Here is a 20,073-nt window from a genome sequence, read left to right as displayed (position 1 = left end):
TTCCCGGTTGGACAAAATAACTCAAAACTACCAGTTTTGAGATTACAGACTGGACACATACTATAATCTCCACGTCCATGCACCACATTCCTTGTACTACATGTATTCATAACTGTGGTTGCAAATAAGAAAGGCAGCTATGGTGGACCAGAAGCTGTAAGGATGGAAACCGCTAAAAAGCCTGGGATCTTTGCAGGTGATGTCTACCCAAGAAAGGACCATAGAATGTGGAGCCCAGGGATAATGGGCATGATGCTATGGGAAGGCCAACTGGTCAGGCTGATTTTTCAATATCACCTTCTATTCCACAACATTTGCTACATATTATCAACTGGACTTTGGTGAAGGAAAAGTATTATTTTTGCTTGAAATTTGGTGTCAGAACATCAAGACCACATGGTTCCCCAGTGGAAGGTTGTTGAGAGGGATTACTTTTTTTGTGTAGTAGTAAGTTCTGTGTCCTTAGCAAAGAGTGGGGTTCTCTGTAGATTTTCATCTTGCTGGTGGTTTCCCTAGATTGCCATCGAGAGCTGCTCAGACAAAGACAGCAATCAATAAGCTTTTCTTCAGTAACAACAAAATTGACTGATAGGATGAAGTGTCACTAATGAATATTTTGCAGCATATGTATCTTATAAGCCACCTTAAAATCTTAACGGTGTGACTATTAGTCACATCTCTCCACTAAGGCAGCTGCATATAATGGTTAGCTCTCTTTCAGCATTTGATTCTAATGTTTATTCTATTTTGTTTATTAATACTAGTCATAAGTAATTTTAGGTTTTCTTTGACATTAATAATTTGCACTGAACTTACGTCAGCTTTCCTATTCCTATTGGTAATTCTCTGTAAGAAGTTCTGCAGAGAAATACACCTCTTCTGAGTGAATAATAATATAATAGTAGGCTGTCTGTCATAGAGTAAAATGATACAATTGACCAACTGTCAGGAAATGTTCTCTGAAATCTGAATTACTCTGCTGGCTGCAGTTAGGGATGCAGTCTTGTTGTAGAAAGGATCTTCTCTCTGTGAAATCAATTGGTTCAGGTGAGGAATGAATGTGCAACCTTAGTCCCCTCCCACAATAAGCATCATACCCTCTAATCAAGTGAACTGCTTATATAATATTTATTACTGTTACACACAATAATCTATTGTTTTTTTAAAAGCCTGATGCCAACAGCTTTCTGCATAGTGTTAACTTGTCTCCAACTGTCTTAGGAGGTAGGGAAAAAAACCTGTGGAAAGATAGAAGAAAGACAGGAAATAGCAATGGGTGATGGAATGAAGTATAAGTTAGCTTTAACCACAGGCACTGAAACTCACTCAAAAGCTTTTTGTCTCAGTTTGGAAAAAACAGTTGTGTTGGTTTCCTTGTGTAAAAGGTGAGTTACTAAGCATTGGATGTAGTAATAGATGAAAACTCAACTATTGTTTCTTTTTTTCTGTTTATCAGAAGCATGTCATTCCTCCTTGGGAGATGGGAGATCTCTTGCTGTATTCCTAAAGAAACCAGGGAAATGAACAGTTTCTTTTGTGGTGTGGAGGTTTAGCACTTGGCTGTCTGATTGTCCAGTGTTTCAAGATGTGCCACCAAAAAAAAAAAAAAAAAAAAAGACCAGAGGAAAAAGGCTATTTTTTCCCCTTAGGGGCTGGAGAAATTAAAACTTTGAGCGGGTGGGAGAGTTCCTCAGGGAAGAAGAGACCAGAGGCTGACTGCTCCTTGGGTGGTGGAGACCAGTCTCTCCGGAAAGCAGTCCAGGTGTGATAACTCCCAGGGTGGGTGCATTAAGGGTTGTCACATGGGCAGCGATGATACGGATGCTACCTGCAGAGAGGTCCACCTTGGCATGTGAGTGGGTATGATGAGAATCTCAACTGTGACCAAGATCGTTCCTTTATCTCCTCAGGGTTCTGTAAGCTCAGGGGTCTTCCTCCTAGGAGAGGAATGGGAGCTATTTAAAATGACTGACACTGCTGACCACGGCAAGTGGGGGTCCAGAGCTAGATCTGATTTGACATCATAAGGAAAGATGACATTTCTTAGCACTTTGAGCATGAGAAGCAATGATTACACTAGCATGCACACCTTACCTTGTTCACTCCTGGGAGTTTCTAAAGGAATTGGTGTTACTTCTTGCTGTTCACATCCTTATTACAACTCCTATATGTCCAAAAGTGTAGAAACAGTCCTTTTGTTTTGTGAAAACTCTTTAAAAACGAAGTGGCCGATTGATTTTTAACTGCAGCATATTCGAAGTGACAGTTATATTCATAAATATATTATATAAATTAAATAGAAATTACTTCTAATTAAAAGAAATTCAAGTTGCAATCTGCAACTTATCATGTAAAACAAATAGACTGTAAACCTCATTGCTGATTTGTGAATTTCCAGAGACCGACTAGTAATTGTTTGACTTACCGTTCTAAAGAATGTACCCAAGTGACAAATAGAATCATCATTTACATATGCTGAGGCTGGCATAATTGAATTTGTCATGGAGTTGGTATAAACTATTTAAAGATGCTCTAAAATGGACGACAAACATAACTTCTGATTGAATTGGCACAGGCTTCAGAAACTGCAGATTTTTCTTATAATTCTATCAAGAAATAATTAGCTGAAAAGATGAGAATGGTACCTAAGATTAATGATAACATCAATAAGCTATCTGAACTCAATAGGCTAAAAAGAAACACATGGAACACAGCAATTAAGCACATTTGGTTTAAATAAAGCACTCTTACTTGCCAGGAAAATTACCCACTGCGTTTATGTTTCCATTGGGAAATATTTCTTGGGATTGGGGCAACCAAAGCATTTCAAAAACAATGGGAACAATAACCAAGTTAAAAATACGTAAGAAAGAAAGAAAGACAGACAGACAGAAAGAAAGGAAGGAAGGAAGGAAGAAAGGAAGAAAGGGAGAAAGAAAGAAAAAAGCCCTCCTGGCCATTATTATCTTAAATTCTTAGTAAAATAACAGAACGGATATTAAGGAAAAAAAAAAGGATTATATATGCATCAAGAGAGCAGTGAAAGCCTGGGTGATCAACAGCATGGGCTTATACAGAACAGACCATGCCAGACATATTCAATTGCATTCCTTTGATCAAATTACAAAGTGGATGAAAGGAATTCAGTACTGGTAATATATCTGGACTTTACTAAATCATTTGATTTATGCCTTATGAAACACTTACAATTTTAATTAAAATTAGCTTAACTATTTACACTAACACATAGCCTGAAATAAACTCATAAATTTAAAAAGGGGGATGAGATTTAGCAGCAAAATATATGAGCTGAAGAAGAGGGAGGTGGAAAGCTCCAAAATGGGCACTGGAGAAACAATTGGTCCCTAAAGACAATGAGAACTATTGAAAGAGTAGAAAGGTGAGATGCTAATACAGAGTTACAGAATAGAATGGACTCTGCAATATTCATTTTAATGGATATGGAAAAAAATGGATATATTTGCAATATAAGAAACAGTGTAAATATTGTCAGTTTGTGCTAGCAAAGAGTCTCTGGTCTGCCACCACCTGACAGTTTTGTTCCTAGAAAAATTTTAGCTGTCAAAAGTTGTGTTATAAAACCTGTTGTGTGAAGAAAGGGCCTCAGGTCCTAGAGAGTTTGAAAATTACAATAATAAATATTTCATCTAGAATGTTTAACAAATATTGCCCCAGATCCCATCTCGGTTTGGGTCATTAATAATAGGCTTTGTGTTCTCATTACCATTAACCCTACCATTAGCACAGTGCTTCCATACATTCTAGTTGACCTTATTACCCCTATTATGATAAAGAAAGCAGCTGTTGTAACAGTTGCTTCAATTCTTTTCCTTACATGAATGTGTTGGCATCCAAGCATGATCCTGATACAACTGATAATCTGTATTTTGCAAAACATGTTTTCCAATTTATGAATCACATCATATCCAATTCAGAATATGAAAATTCACACTGTCAAGTCAAGTCAGTGTGTAATAGTAAATTGTTTAGAAGCACACCCCAAATGCATCTCATTCAGGGTAACTGGCTATAATTTTCAGTAGTTGCCACTAGATGGTGAAATCCTATGACGCTGTAGTATAGTGATATTCTCACAAATTGCAGAGGTCCCCACTCAGAGCCCAAAGCTTTGCCCAGAGTGGCTGATTGCAAAAGCTCTCAGAGCACTCTAGCAGGAAGACCCATTGACCTTGTTAGGCCTGGGAGATGGGTTTTCCCTCTGCTCTCCTTCCTGTAAAATTCTCCCCAAATCCCTACATATGTTTATAAAAGTTGGCTATGCCTTATAAGCTGCCAAAGCTTATAAACCAGAAAATATGGTAATATATTAAACAGATATGTAGTCTTTTCCCTCCAGTAGCACAAAACTCTTTTTAAGGCAAACATATTGTTACTATGAATCATGATTCTGTTTTTATCACTCTATAGAAATGTAATTGAAAAATAACACACGGGGTTATTTTAGGACCAAGAATTAACATAAAATGTAAAAAGAAAATGGGTAACAGAAATGATATTTTCATTTTTGGAATTTGGACATTTATCAACACTTGAAAGTCAGAAATCTGTTGTTGCCATAGAATTAATTCACATACTAGACAGAATTTTAGCTGATTAAGAGTTTTAACTGTTTTTAAGATTAAAATTAAAAGTAGATAAAAATATGTCTATTTGACAACCAAGAACAAACATGAGAATTAAAAAGAAAACATCAAAACACAAAACAAAACATTTCATGTTTCACTAGTCGAGATGCCCAAAATATTTGAGATCAGGTTTTTACAGACTCTAGCACATATTTACTTTTTTTTTCACTCAAATTTTGTGGTTAGCATAGTCTAATGTGCACAATTACTAGGGTCATAGAGGTGGGATATATTATGCAGTATTTACAAAATTTACTTGTCCAAGGAACCCCCCCCCCTTCCCCTTTTGGAGAAGGTGAGGTTTGATGAGAGTTCTGTTGTCCAACAGCTGGGAAAACAAACTCATTGTTAAGTCCCCAACCAGAGGTAAGGGTCTCCCATGAGGCCATTCCTGCCTTAGTTGCTTTTGTCTTATCAAATCAGACAAGTGGTTTTCTTAGAGTTCAGACAATGCAGAACCTAGATTCTCCAGGGAAATCAACTTGCTATGGTCTGTAGATGGTTACCTCTGAAAAAACTATAAGTTTTCTTGGGCCATGAGATCTTCTGGACAGTATATATTTGGCTTGGATTTGGTCACTTCCTTAGTGAACACACTGCTCATAATTGAGGTATGGATTATGTCCGACTTAGGAGGCACCGCATATATTAAGGAATTAAATGGTGTGGACAGTTGGAATGAGGCTATGGAGTGATAGCAGGGGGTTATGATCATATAATCAGACATAAAGTAGCATTTTTGTGCCATAGGAAGACTTTTATCTTGCGTGGGAAAATTAAGTAATGTGCCTATTTAATTAGGCCAAGGTAGACCTAGTCTGAAGAGGAGCCATTGCTGCAAAGAAGACTACCACTGTTTCTCTGTTGAGGAATAAAAAGAATTTGTGAGTTGTCCACTGGCTGCATGGTTGGGACTTACTTTAAAATGTACTTGAGAGTTTGGTTTTATTCACGTATATAGTGTGGCCACCACATTAGGAGATGATAGCCATTGAAAAGATAGTTTGTTATAGTTTTCAAGAGAAGAGAAGAAGCCATCCTGTGCAGGGCCACATGAGCAAGCACCAGGGCCAGTCAGGAGCACAAGAAGCAAGGGGAAAGCATGGGCAAAAGCCTCTACTGTGGTTTCCCAAGGAATGAGTGGGTGAGGCAGGATAAGCCCCTGAAAAAGTATTGAATGGATAGTTTGAATAAGTGGGTGGGCTTTGGGGTATAGGGGTAGTCCCTAGTTGTCTAGCACCTGGCCCTGGGGTAATTAGGGTGGAGGAATACTGCCTGCTGGAGTGTAAAAGTCAGATAGAGGAGATGGTCCTGAGTTTGGGCTCTGGATTTGTTAATTTCCATGTGAAAGTTACACTTCCTGAAGAGTAATTTGCTATCTCTAAGAACTGGCTGGCTCTGGCAGGGCAATCTTCCTAGTCAGTGAGGCTCCAGATGCCAGAGCTTCCAGAATACAAAAAATAAACAAATATAGTTAATATAGGACTCTGGAATGAGGTGAAGGGTCTAAGTAGTGAGAAATTTAAGGCCTTAGCCCCAGTATTCTCTTTGCTATAAAGCTAACATTCCAGGGAAGCTCCAATGTCAGGGCCTTTGCATTTGCTGTTCTCTTTACTTAAAGCACTCTTTCCAAACTTATCTCTATGGCTTCTTCCCTTATTTCTTTCACATCTTTGCCTAAATAACACTATTACAGTAAATCCTCTACCACCCGACTTGAAATTGCACCCTTCCCAAAGGTCCCTCTACCTTCCCTGCTTTATTTTTCTTGATGACACCACTCTGTGACATATATTTTACTTGTTAATTTTATTTTCTCCCATAACTAGAATGCAAGCCCTATAAAAGCAAGGTTTTTAAAAAATGTTTCATTCACTACGGTATCTCCACGATCTTGAATTGTGTCTGCACCTGGTAGGTACTTAATAAATATTAGTTAAATTAGTGAATAAGTGAATGAACAATGATGTTCAACATTAAACTTAAAGCTCTTTTTTGTTCTCCTGAGACCTGCAGTAACACTCTGTTGTGCACATAACCTTGGGTAATGGTGCTTTGAAGAAGGAACCAGGAGTACAGTCCAATTTGGGATGAAGCAGTTCAGAGAGAAGGGGTTTAGTCCCAAGAGGAGAAACCACTGATAGGGACCAAGAATGAAGCAAAAGAAGGAATTTAGAGTAAAATTTAAGAGTGAGAGGTATCCAGGAGAATTGTAAGCAACTATACCCCAGTTCTCAAGGGGCAAAGAGGGATTTGGATTTCTCGAAGCATGTGGCATGGGCGGTCAAATCATGTTTTTATCGGAATATTCAAACAAAACAGTGACTGAGAAATACAGGAGTAGGGTACATATGGATTTCAATGACAATGCAAAATAGTCTTCGGTAAAAGAAGCATTTAAAGAAAAAAATATTTAGGAAAAGAAGCAAATGTGACTTTCTCAGATAAGTGCAATTCACAGAGGAAAGGGAGCACATTGCTTTTTGTTGAAGAGTCATTCTCTGTACTTCCTTGATGATGTTCTCAGTGCATTTCACTGATACATAAGAAACACAAAAGCTCAGCATAAAATTTCACTGTGTGAGTCAACAGTGCAGGAACATATGCAATAACACAGCAGCCTTTAGATAAACAGGAAGACTGCTATTGTTTCTAACTGCATGGCAAAATTATTCTCTTTTATACATTTTCAAGATTCCACTTTGCAGATATTTTTTTCCTCAGTCAGTGCAATACCTGCTTTGTTTTGTCACCTAATTTTTCAATCACCTACTTCTAGCTGATAATAAAAGAAATGAATAATATCCCAACTGTATGCTCAATTCTGTGCTTGTATTACCAATAGTAGGAACTACTTGTTCATAATAATAGCAGACCATTTCTCTAAAGTGAAGATAATTTAAGTAATTTTTATTTGTGATGTGACAAGTCTACTGTATACCTATGGAACAAGGAAACACTAAATTTTATTGTAGAGCTTACTGATGAGATACAGTATACTTCAAACACATTTTAGTATAAGTGAATAAAAGAAATAATTTTTCTGTAAGTGATACAGAGAAAATATTTAAGTGTTGAGTAAAGCTTTGTAATTTTTATATTCACAGCTTTGTCAAAAAGATATCTTCCCAGCAGCATCATGTCATCAAAGATGCAAACCTTAAATCAACAGCTGTTACACCTCCAGCAAGTTATGAATTTTTCCTGATTTATAGCAATCATTCGTTTTATTTCTTTTCTCAGTCAAGCAGGGAAATTAAGGTTATTTTCATGTAAAAGATACACATATTGTAGCTTAATATTGCATACAATCCACATCTCTTACCTTTTAAATTAAATTGCTATTGAGTTGAATGTGATCTGAGGGCTCTTTTTGATTAATACCAGAAATATTGTTAGTAAATAGAAGGTAGAGACAACATTATTCACATAAAAATAAAGAGAAAATAACACAGACATAATGACAGGCATCATTTTATGATTTTCATGATTTGTATTATACTGATACATCAGAACAAAATGAAAATAAAAGCTAAAAAGATTTGTAGTAGTAGAGGAGAGGAATTGCTGCAGTTTTATTTTTGTTGCTTTTAAGTGCTCTTTTAAAAAATATATTCTGCCTTAAATACATCAGAGAAGGTTATCTTTTGGTAAGTTCAGATAAACAATACTTTGAAGTTACCATCCACTTCTTCATAAACTAAAAGTGACCTGGTTGTTCTTAAAATTGTTTGCCCAAATTAAGAATAACTAACGTTTATTAAGTGTTTATAAGCATAATTTATTGTACTAAAATGTTTTCTGTAGAGCATCTACTATAATACTGGCTACTCTGCAGAGCCCAGTACTGTTACAGTCCCCATTTACTGGTGAGGGAATTGAGAGCCAGGGACCAGCACAGTGTCCAAGGTCTCAAATGGTGGAATAAGAATTCAAATCCACGTCATTTGACTCATCAGAAAGAAGCCTTAACAGATGGAATTCTGTAAACATTTGTAACATGGACTCCTGATTACAGGGAAGAACGTCTCTGGAGAATTCAAGCATCCTTTGGCAGCAGCATCTTGTCCTTCTTGGCGGCACTTTGTTGATGTATATATGGGTTAATGAGGTTTATCTTATCTCATATACACTGTTGCAGTGGCTACTATGTGCCAGGCACTACACCAAGCACTTTATAAATATTAAGTGTATGAGTTAGGTGCTACTACTACTACTATTATTATTATTAGACACTATTATAAGATAGGTACTATTATCCCATTTTATAAATGAGGAAACAGAGGCATGGTTTAAATAACTTGCCCAAGGAAACATAGGTAATAAATGATCCAGATTTGATATGAATCATTTGGCCCTATAGTCTGCACTCCTAACCACACTACGCGAAGGCTGCTTGTCTGTGTCATCAACTATTGCTTTAACAAACCACACTCAAACTCAGTGGTTTACAATATGTAAACACTCTTCTTGCTCACAGGTCTTCAGGTTAACCATAGTTTGGCTGGATGGCTCTATTCTGGGTCAGATGGCCTTCACTCCATGAGTGGGTTGGGTTCAGGTTTGCTGCATATGTGTTTTTTGAGGGGCTTGGGCTGAAGGGGAGAGGCTACGCAGTGCATGCTTTTCTCCGGCAGATCAACAGAGTGCTGCAGCCAAGCCCAAACTGCACGGGCATGTTGACGTCCTCCTCCCATCACATCTACTAACATACCATTGGCCAAAGCAAGTTGGGTTCATGCACAATGTCAGGGTTGCAGGAAGTATATTCTTCCCACCATGGGAGGGAGAGGGTTGTGAATATTTCCTGCATAGCAATCCCAATGATCACTCTCTACCCTGGTCACCAATCAACCAGATTTTGGAGTGGAAGTGTTTATTAGTTAAGTTTACTCTAGTGACTGAGTTAGATACGTGCCCAAATCTCAATTGTCTAACATAATAATAGTTTATTTTTCACTTGCATGGCATTTGGACAGCATTCCACATGTTCATTTATGAACTCAGCTAGGACCTAAGGTATCCTGTCACTGCCGTCCTCTATGTTCTGAGACCTCTTCATTTAGCCAGCAGATGCAGAAGAGCTGGCATGAAGGCTCATTATGGATGAAATCTAGAAGCCACATTCATGACTTCTCCACATCCTATTGGCTAGAACTCAGTTACATGGCCAATCCTACTTCCATGAAAGAGTTTAGAGCTAAGGATACATGGACTTGCTGAGCGCATCTAGCCAGTCATTGTCATGGATGGAAAGTGCTGTTGAAAAAGCAAAGGCATCCAAGCGAGTTTACAACAAAACATGAGTATTTGGACTTGTGCTTCATGTTACCATAACATAGCCTAAACCAGGAAGGCTTAGATGTATTTAATCTATCTCTAAAATCAGGATAAAATTTTAGTATAAAAATCATAGCTTTTTGATAATGGAATCAGTAAAATATTGGCTTTTGAGGGGAATGAGGTGGGACGAATGGTCATGTAAAAGGAGGAAGCCATCTCTACTGATTCCTAACCTATATTTTGATCCTTAAAATGAGCTTTGAGTTTGAAAGCTAGATTTTGCATCGGAATGAAGCAGTCAATATATACAAATGGGAAGTTGTGAAATCCCAAAGCAGAGTGTGAGTCATTGGAAGAAAGTATTTTATGATGGCGTGATTTTTCTGGAGCCATTCAGAACAGACACTTCTCTTTCATTTTATGGAAATGTACTGATATTTTGCAGGGTTTGAGATAAGTCATATCTTCTCAAATTAATCTGCACTGTTTCTGAGGACCATGGCCAGTTAAAACTCTACATCATTACTTAACCTCATGGTTTTTCTTTTCTTTCCCTCTTTGTGTATTTTTAAAAATAAAATCACTCATATAAGACAGGTGGAAGATGAAAGATTAAATCTATTCTTCCATGGTGCCAAATCGAACTCAATTTTGGGGCAGAGCTGTAGCTATACTATGAAAACAAGTATTCAATTAAAGATGTTATTCATGGTATGACTCACCAATTACTAATACAATTATTATAATACTTGTTGTCATGAGTAGTTCAATTACATTACAGCAAAATTACTATAGAATGCAAAATTGGTATTTCTTACCTTTCCATCTTGATGAATTCAAAGCATCTAAATCACACCTTATAACTGTCAGTTTTCAATCATTATTTAAGTCAGACGTGTTATTGACTGATGAAAGCCAGATTCTCCTTGTTCCCTTTAAAACACTTAGAATAGTTGCTTTTGTATCTTGCATTTGTGACAAGTACTTTTTGTGTCAAAAACATATTATGTCACAGTATAAATCACTGCTTCAGTCCCGGCATGCATGATTTTCTAAAAGGAGATAAAATCTGTTAGAATCCTTTAAAGTGAAACACCCATAAAACAAGACAAAATGGAAAAAAAAAAGTCTGCCACATATCCACAACATTTTAGTTTTGATTTATAGCATTTGCTTTGCTCAAGTTATACAGCAAGTTTAATTGGGAATGTGGATGAGGCATTTTTGTATTGATAACATGATAATAATGACAGCTCTAATTATGCGAATTCAGGCTTTAATTGATTTTGCTGTTCTCCCAGGAAATTCTGTATCTTGTACCTTAATGAAAGGAACTTAGGTAGTTTTTTTTTGCCTTGTTTATTCAGTTTAGGTGGCCTTGAGAAAATTTCCTTTACATTCTCTCTCCTCTTTTAAGTAAAATTGTTGGTTCATGGGAAATAACTATTCTCTAGACTTGAAGCAGCTGGTGCCTTGATATCCATATTTTTAAGCTGAAATAGCACAGTAAGATCATTGTGGATAGAAAAGAAGGAAATAAATCAGCTTGTGAGATATTATCATTCACTTTACATCGTGAAAAACAAATACAGCTGTCATATTCTAACATTCACCATAGATAAATTGAAAATGTATATCATTATTTAACACAGTGAAAAAAGAGAGAATATCTATGACTATGTGATGTGCAGTATTTTGGTAATGTGTCTTATTAAAGCAGAGTAAATTGGCTACTGGATGGTAAAATTGCAGAGTTTATCAAAGTGCTGAATCAGAGACACAATGTATAGAAAGAGGTCTTACACACTTATGAGTGAACAACATGTTGGTGTTTATTATTACCCTCCGGAATAGGTCATAGCATAGTTGTGGCATTTTAAAAATATAAAAAGGTGTCGAATTAGACTTCTATTTATTTTTTTGTTTACTGAGTATCTCTCATTTCCTTTGAGAAAAGGACCTGATTTCTTTTGAGGAAGTACTTCTCCCATTCATATGGGAAGACTTGTTGTCATTTTGTGACGGGAACCTGTGTTTCTGACTGTAGTGACTGCTCTGTGGGGTGACGGAGCCATCCCAGTATTTCATCCTCTTTCCACAGTGGATGTGATTCAAGCTGGGGACAATAGGAGTCCATCTGACTCATTTTTTTTTTTTTAACTGCAGCTGGATGCTGGGAGAGAAAGTACTTCCATAGTCAGCCTGCCATAGGAGAGAATAAGGCCAAAATACAGGAAGAGAAGAGAGAAGAGAAGAAAGAATCTTGTTTGTATTTGAATTCTTGTGTCCAGGCTATAAAATCCTAGAAGCCGGTGTGCTAAGATTTGGCCCTTCATTTCTGTGATACTTCACAGTATCTCTGCAATAAACACTGCCCCTCTTTTTTTCCCCCATACTTCTGGAAGTTCAGGTTAAATTTCTATCACTTTCAACCAAAGGAGTAAAGGAATCCTGACATATGTGTGTGTGCATGGGTGTGTGTAGGTACATTTATAACATATATATATTTCAATATATACATAAGGAATGTTTTATAAAATATTAATTTTTCCTTAAGGTCCCCAAATATAAATTTGTATTTTATTTTATTTTGATGTCTAGAGAGCAAACAAGTTTTGGGCACTCATTTATGCATTCATTTATCAATAAACATTTAAGGAGAATGCTTTATACTAGGCACTGTTCGGGGTGCTGGGAATACAATATTGAAAATGAAACAGGCAAGATGTCAGCCTTCATGGAGCTTATATAAGTAATGACAGAATACAAACAGTAAACATAATGAGTAACAAGGTAATATAGCATATCAAAAAGTGAAAAGAGCTATGGGGGAAAACACAAAACAAGGAAATAACTTAAATGTGCTGGGGTAGGGCTACAATTTTAAATCAGGTATGAGAGAGTCCTCAGTGAGAAGCTGAGATTGAGGGGACTTGAAAGAGATGAGGCTCTGAGTCATATGTAGGGTGACCATATAACTTATCATCCCAATGGGGACACTTTTACGATTGTGTGAGTTAATGCTATATCAGGCACAAACGGGGACTCTCTCAGGCAAACCAGGGTATATGGTCATCCTAGCTGTGTGGGGACCTGGAAGCAGAGAATTCCAGGTGGAGGAAAGAGCAAGTACAAAGGCCCTGAGGCCAGAGAGTGCATGGCTTTTCAAGATCCAGCAAGGAGGTCCCTGTGGCTGGAGCCAGGGGAGCAAGGGAGAGAGCAGAGGAAGAGCAGAAAGCGAAGCATTTCATGAGAGGCCCTGAAGGCCACAGTACGGATTGTGGCATTTACTCTGAATGAAATGGAGAGTCATCTGAGAGTTTTATTAAAAGGATAGTAGAGTGTAGGCGGTCGAGAATAGAAGTAGGGATTTCACTTAGCTGCTGTCGTAATAACCCAGATGAGGAAAGATGGTGAGTGGGACTGGGTGTGGGTGGTAGCAGCAGTGGTGAAAAAGTGGTCAGAGTTTGGTTTATTTTAAAGGTAAAATCAACAGTATTTGCTGAAGGATTTGAAGGTGGAATGTGAGAACGAGAGAGGAGTCAGGGATGATTCCAGGATGGTTGGCCCAAGGAACAGAAGGTTGCAGTTGCTATTTCCTGAAATGGCAAAGATAGTAGAGGGACCAGGTTTTAGAGGAAAAGATGAATTAACCATTGGACATGGTAAGTTTTAAAAGTCTATTAAATAGCCAAAATAGTTTCCCAAAATAAAACAAAGATACTGTCATTTGAAAGAGAGAAAAAAGTGTTGAGCAGGTCAAATCTGAGGACACAGCAGCCATCGTTTCTGGTAGTAACTGTCTAGAAAAGGAAATGAGGTTTGTCTGTCATGAGTTATTTTTAGTGAACCTAAGGTGGGATCCTAGTAATATTTTCTGAATTCTCCAAATCTGTACTTGCAATAATTAGACGTAGAACCTTACTATAGTTTTTAGAAGCTGACATTTCTTTTCTGAAGGTTGGAACTAATTTTGCATATGTTCTCTTCTACAAAAGTTCTTGCAGTGCTCTCGGCTGTATTTAATTGTAACTCTTATAAAATCTATATGTTCTTTTAGGACCTCCTCACCTGGAGCTTCTATTTCCTTAAAGTCTCTTTTACCATCTTTTCCATTTTAAAATCACTTTCTTGTTCTGTTTTATTTTAAAGGCAAAATAAATATGCATTATGGAATATTCATGAAATACATATGCACAGCAAAAAGAAAATGGAAATCTTACACCTAGAAATAACAACTGCTAGCATTTCAGTGTATGTCCTTCCCATGTTATTTTTATGTACATATATGTCTGCCTGCTTGTCTATCTACCTCCCTCCCTTTATATCTATCTAAAATTGAATTATATTGTACATTCTGTTTTTATAGCTCACCATTTTCACTAATATAAACTCATCTTCTTGACAGATAAAATGGAGGCATAACAACAATTAGATAGTTCCATGTTCTCTCTGTCATCTGTTAACCTTATACCATCTGCCCTTTGCAGAGGGCTTATTGCTTCCTTATTTTTGTTCCAAATAATTTTAAAAAATCAAATTTATTTTTGCATTATTTTTCACACATTTCAATCCAATCTAGAATTTATCCATTGCCACAATTTCTAACAGATCTAAGCCACCCTTTTATATTTATTTGTCTTTTATTTTATGCTTGTAGTTATACACATCCTCTTTGGTGAAGTGTCTGTTCAAGTCCTTTGCCCATTTCTTAATTGGGTTATTTTGCTGTTGAGTTATGACAATTCTTTATATGTTCTGGATACACGTCCTTTCTCGATACATAAGTTAAAAATATTTTCTCTGAGCTTGTCTTTTCATTATTTTAATGGTATTTTTTATAGAGCAATTAAAATTTTAATAAAGCCTAATTCATCAATTTTTTTATGGATTTGTAACTATGTGTCCTATTTAAGACCTCTTTGTCTAATCACAGATCATGAAGAATTTCTCTTATGTTTCCTCTAAAAGTTATATAGTTCTGCATTTTATTTTTGTATCTTTGGTCCATTTTGAATTAACTTTTGTAACACTGTGAGGTTTAAATCAAAGTTCTTTTTTTAATGGATGTCTAATTGTTCCATATTTTGAAAAGATTATCCCTTCTCCATTGAATTGGCTTTCCACCTTTGTAAAAAAAATCAGTTGGCCATATTTGTGTAGCTCTTTTTCTGTTCTATTCTGTTCCATTGACCCTTGTGTCTTTTCCTTTGCCAATATCACAGTCTTGATTATTATATTTTATAGTAAGTCAAAATCAAATAGTATGCTTTCTCATACTTTATTCTCTTTTTCAAAATCATTTTGGCTTTTCTCGTTCCTTTGCCTTTCCATATGAATTTTAGAATTAGATTGTCTATATCCAAGTAAACATTCTGCTGGGACTTTGATTGGAACACTTGTTTTGTATCTGTAGATTGATTTAGGGAGATTTGACATCTTTACTATGTTGTGTCTTCCAATCCAAAAACTTTGAATCTCTTGTCATTAATTTAGGTTTTCTTTGATTTCTTTAGTTAGTGTTTTACACTTTTCAGAATACAGTTTCAGTACATGTTTTGTTAAATTTATACCTAATTATTATTTTTTGAGATATTTTAAATGATACTACTTTAAAAACTTTGATCCTAATTGATTATTGATATCACATAGAAATATATGTATTATTAACCTGTGTATCCTGTGACTTTGCTAAACACTTATTACTTCTAAGATTTTTTGTTTGTTTGTTTATTTGTTTTTTCCTGTAGATTCCTTTGGGTTTTTCTACATAAGCAATTGTGTCACCTGTGAACAGGGCCAGTTGTAGCCCTTTATTTCCCATCTGTATGCCTTTTCACTATTTTATTTTATTTTAATTTAATATTTAATTTAATTTAATTTTTTGCCTGATTGCTCTGGCTAGAGGTGATGAAAATGGATATACTTGCCTTATTATTACCAAACTAGAGAGAAATCATTCAGTTTCCTTACTGTGATAGGGTTTTTGTAGACAGTCTTTACCAGGTTGAGGGAATTCCCATCTATTCTTAGTTTGCTATGGGTCTTTATCACAACTGATGTTGAAAAAATTTTTTTTCCAAATTTTTTTTGCATAAATTGATAAAATCATATGATTTTACACTGTTAATATGATGGACTACATGGGTTGATTTTTGAATATTGAACTAGTCTTACATTTCTGAGATAAATTCCACTTGACTGTGTTTTATTATTTGTTTTATATATTGCTGCAATTGATTTGTTGTATATTTTTGCATCTATATTTATGAGGAATATTGCTTTATAGTTTTATAATATTGTCTTTTCTAGTTTTTGTATCAGGGTAGTGCTGACTTCATAAAATGAGTGAGGAATGCTTCCTCATCTCCTATTTCCTAGAAGAGTTTGTATAGAATTGGTGGTGTTATTTCTTCTTTAAATATTTGGCATATTTCACTGATGAAACCATGTGGGCCTGGAGATTTTTTTCTCCCAAAGTGTTTCACTATGAATTCAATTTCTTAAATGGTCATAAGACTACTTAAGTTGTTATTATGCATAAAAATGTTCATAGTATTTCCTTATAATTTCATTGTCTGGAGTGTTATCTGCCCTATCATTCTTACTGTTAGCAAAATATCACTTATGATTCATTCATACCTTATTTCATTCCTGATAATGGTGTCTTATTTATTTTGGTGAGTCTTTATAGAGGTTTATCTATTTTATTGATCATTTCAAACAATCAGTTTTTGGTTTGAGAGTCTTTATTGTCTTTCTGTTCTCAATGTCATTGATATTTGCTCTTATCTTTATTATTTCTTCTGATTGCACTGGGTTCACTTTAATTTATTTATTTTTAGTTTATCATTAGAAGCTTAAATTATTGATTTAAAACCTTTCTAATATAAGCATTTTAATGCTATAAATTTCCCTCTAAACACTGCTTTAGCAGCATCCCTGATTTTTTGATATGTCAATTTTAATTTTCATTATGATAAAAATATTTTCTAATTTCAATTGAGAATTTCTCTTTGAATCACGAATTACTTAGAAGTGTGCTGTTTAATTTCCAAGTGTTTGGGGATTTCCTCATTGTCTTTTATTAATTTCTAGCTTAATTTCATTATGATCAGAAAAATACTTTGCATTATTTTAATTCTTTAACATTTGTTGAGGTTTTTTTGTTATCTTGGATATGATATATCTTGGCAATATTCCATGTTTAATTGGAAATAACATGTATTCTGATGTTGTTGAGTGGAAAGTTTTATAAGTGCCAATTAATACAGTCTGTTAGTGATATTCTGCTGTTCTGCCAAATACTTGTTGATTTTCAGTCTACTAATTCTATCAGTTTCTGAGGAAGAAATGTTGAACTTTTTATCTGTAATTGTGGATTTGTCTATTTTTCCTTTCAATTCTGCCAATTTTTATTCTTCATATATTTTGAATCTCTCATGTCAGATGCACCCATTTTTTGCTTTGTTATGTCATGGTGAGTTGACTCTTATCATTATGTAGTTTCTCTTTTACCCTGTTAATTTCTGTACTCTAGGTTTAATTTATCTAATATTAACATAGCAATACTAGCTTTTTTGGACTAGTGTTTGCATAATATATCTTTTTTTCCCATTCTTTTACTTTAAATGTGTCTATAGCATTGTATTTGAAGTTAATTTCTGATGGAGAGCACATAGTTGGATTATATAGTTTTTCAATTTATTCTGATAGTCTCATCTTTTTGACATGTTTAGACATGTTTAGATCATTAATATTTAATGCAGTTAATATATTTGGTTGGAGGTATACCTTTTTTTCTGTTAGTTTTCTCTGTTTTTCATACATCTGTTTCCACTTTGCTGCCTTTGTTTGGGTTATTTGAGCATTATTTTAGTACTCCATTTAAATTTTTCTACTTTTTTTAATATATATCTTTGTATTTAGATTTATATTTTAGTGGATGTTCTAGGCATTATAATATACATATTTAGCTTTTTATAATTTATTTAGAATCACTATTTCAAGCAGAGTGTATAAATCTTATCACAACATAGGTGGCTTTATCCTACCCATTTGTGATGTAATTGTCATATATACCTCATTATTGAAAACCTATAGATAATGTTATAATGTTTTCTTTCAACTATAAATCATATTTTAAAGAACTCAAGAGGCAAATAGTATATTACATTTACCTTTTTTTAAATTTATGATATTTTTTCATTATAAATAAGTGTTCCAAGTTTATAAATTATTTATAAATAATGTTGTTATAAATAATATTCCAAGTTTCCTCTGATATCACTTCCCTTCTGTCTGAATAACTTCCTTTAGCAATTCTTTTATAGCACGTTTACTGGCAATAAATTCTCTTAATTTTTCCTCACCTGCGAATGTCTTTATTTCACTTTCATTCTTGAAGGATGTTTTCACTGGATATAGAATTCTAGGTTAACAGATCTTTTCTTCCAGAACTTTAAAAATGTTGTTCCATTTCCTTTGGTCTCTATGGTTTATAATGAGAAATCAACAGTCATTCTAATTATTGTTCTGCTACAAATAATATGTCATTTTTTCCTAACTGCTTTCACGATTTTCTTCTTTGGTTTTTAGAAGTAAGAGTATGGTATGTATGAGCATGGATGTAGGGATACCAAAGGTTTTTTTTTTAATCCTGTTTGGAATCCACCAAGCTTCGAGAATCTGTAAGTTCATACCTTTTACCAAATCTAGGAAGTTTTCAGCCATTACTTTTTCAAATATTGTGTTCTACACTGCATTCTTTCTCTTTTCCTTCTGGGATTCTGATGGAGTGAACATTAGAACTTTTGGTATTTTTTCATAGATCTCTGAGGCCCTGGTCAGGTTTTCAATCTTTTATCTCTCCATTGCTCAAATTGGATGGTTTCTATTGTCATTGATTTCACTGAATCTTGCCTCTGTCATCTCCATTTAGCTATTGAGAATATTCAATAAGTTGTAAATTTTTGGTCTTGTATTGTTTTGGTTCTAAAGATTCTCTTTGGTCTTCTTTACATCTCCTGTTTCATTCCTGAGACTTTCTATCTTTCCATTCATTTGAACAGTGTTCACCCTTTCTTCTTGAACATTTTTGTATCTTAAATTCCTTGTCAGATTTTTCAAAATTTGTGTCATCTTAGCATTGGCATCTGTTGTTTTTTCCCATGCGGGTTGAAATTTTCCTGATTCTTCATATGTTGAGTAATTTTGGATTATAACTTAGGAATTTTGAATATTAAGTTATAAGACTTTGGGTCATATTTAAATCTTACAGACATTGTTGACATTTTTGTATAGCAGCCAGTAGACCTGTTGGGTTCAAGCCGTTAGTTCCAGTCAGCTTGCTATGAGTTGTGGTTTCAATGCCAGTCTTGTTTCAAAACATTTGCTGAGCTATGCAAATTTGTCCCCTGTCCGGTGGCCAGTCTGGGACCTGGATCTCTCAGTTCAGTTATCAAGCCTTTGGTGTGCTGTTTAGGGTCAGATCCATGGATGTACAACTTCAGGATGAGCCCAGGAATTCGTAAATAATCTTATGGTATTTTCTCAAGCCCCTCCCTCTTCACTATCTCCTCAGTATTTTATGGCTCCCTGTGACTACCTTTTATTAGTCCTCTGGTTGGAAAGCTGGGTTTTTTTTAACCTTGCTCTGCAACATAGTTCCTGCAACTGTACCCAACTTCAGGACCAAACTGAAACTTGTACCAGCTTTTCAGAGAGCTTCCACCTGTGGTCATCTATCTTCATCTCGAGGACACAGAGAGAAAAAAATCAGCAGAGGTTCTTATTGCCTTCTTGGGCCCACAGCTCCTCTGGTCAGAGAAGAAAGTTCCTCTTCCTTAGTGTGTTAGGTGCCTGTGGACTCTTGCTGCCATGACTGTTGCTGTCAGTAGTCTTTCTTGCTCCTTGGGCTTGGACTAAAGGGCTTCTTCTTGAGATCTTTCTGTCCATACCAATGTATACACCTGGTTCTTGGCCTGCCTTAAAACCAGCCTATGGGATTCTGGAGGGAAAAAAAGAGATAAACTCACTGTTGGTTCAGGGGTGATTTGAAGCCTATCTTCTTCCCAAATCTCCCTGCCGCTGTTCACTTTAAAGAGTCCTCAAATATCTGTTT

Source organism: Hippopotamus amphibius, chromosome 7 (genome assembly GCF_030028045.1).
Source record: "Hippopotamus amphibius kiboko isolate mHipAmp2 chromosome 7, mHipAmp2.hap2, whole genome shotgun sequence".
Lineage (NCBI taxonomy): Eukaryota > Metazoa > Chordata > Mammalia > Artiodactyla > Hippopotamidae > Hippopotamus > Hippopotamus amphibius.
Note: the sequence above shows the minus strand (reverse complement) of the source record.